Source organism: Sinocyclocheilus grahami, unplaced genomic scaffold (genome assembly GCF_001515645.1).
Source record: "Sinocyclocheilus grahami isolate Dianchi unplaced genomic scaffold, SAMN03320097.WGS_v1.1 scaffold636.1, whole genome shotgun sequence".
NCBI classification, from domain to species: domain Eukaryota; kingdom Metazoa; phylum Chordata; class Actinopteri; order Cypriniformes; family Cyprinidae; genus Sinocyclocheilus; species Sinocyclocheilus grahami.
Genome location: NW_015505815.1, coordinates 166,663 through 167,705, shown reverse-complemented (window position 1 = coordinate 167,705; position 1,043 = coordinate 166,663). Strand labels below are relative to the sequence as shown.

Sequence of the window (1,043 nt, the reverse complement as noted above, 5' to 3'; positions counted from 1 at the left end):
CTGTGTTCAGTGTTCAGTGTTCAGTGTGTTCTGTGTTGAGTGTTCTGTGTTCAGTGTTCAGTGTGTTCAGTGTATTCAGTGTATTCAGTGTGTTCAGTGTGTTCAGTGTGTTCAGTGTTCAGTGTGTTCTGTGTGTTCTGTGTGTTCAGTGTTTAGTGTGTTGTGTGTTCAGTGTGTTCTGTGTTCAGTGTTCAGTGTGTTCAGTGTGTTCAGTGTGTTCAGTGTGTTCAGTGTGTTCAGTGTGTTCTGTGTGTTCAGTGTGTTCAGTGTGTTCAGTGTGTTCTGTGTGTTCAGTGTATTCAGTGTGTTCTGTGTGTTCTGTGTGTTCTGTGTATTCAGTGTGTTCAGTGTTCTCTCCAGCGGGTGTCGCCATCGAGCGCTTTGAAACAATGTATCGTTTTGACCTGGAGATTCGAAAAGCTCCGTTTCTCACATCACTGATTTGACGAATGTGTGTTTATAATCAACTGATTCATGATTTAGTGAGCTAAATGAGACGCACCTTTTCTGTTACTCACACGTAGACGCGCTCAGACAAAATAACCTGCATTGATGTGCATTTCACTTAAACCATTACAATGTTTTATAATGTAATCAATAATAAATAATTAATTTTAGATCACTTGTTAAAACTATAAAATAGACTGAACAATTTGCATACATTTTTTTAACACTTTGATTAGCTAAAAACCACAAACCTTTCTTCAGCCGAGCCACAACAGACCCAGAACCGCGTCGCGTCCTAATGACGTCACATATCCAAACCGAAATAAAAGTCCTATTTAAACGTGTAAAGCGATTACTGACACAAAAAATCTATTTTTTATTTATTTAGAATTTTATCTACAAATTCTAAAACATGTGTCAGCGGGATGCAGAGTTGAATTGTTGTTGAAATACATATTGATTGATATTTTTCCCTTCGGATACACAGAGAAACAAGGTTTATCTTCATTAGGGTCACAGACACTATAACACATGTTTTTACGTTCAATAGATAACAGGATGCATATCACAATTTGACAGCAGAAAAACAAATTAAT

General features: G+C 37.2%; 1 protein-coding gene across 1 annotated transcript in view; it reads right to left on the bottom strand.

The window, feature by feature from the left end:
- The window catches only part of LOC107558220 (zinc finger protein 239-like), a 26,328-nt gene extending 25,591 nt beyond the window's left edge, over positions 1 to 737 (bottom strand). Inside the window, exon 1 of the mRNA XM_016241851.1 lies at positions 699 to 737. The gene's annotated coding sequence lies outside the window, so the exon portion shown is untranslated. The remainder of the gene's footprint in view (positions 1 to 698) is intronic.
- Between the last annotated feature and the right edge of the window lie 306 nt (positions 738 to 1,043).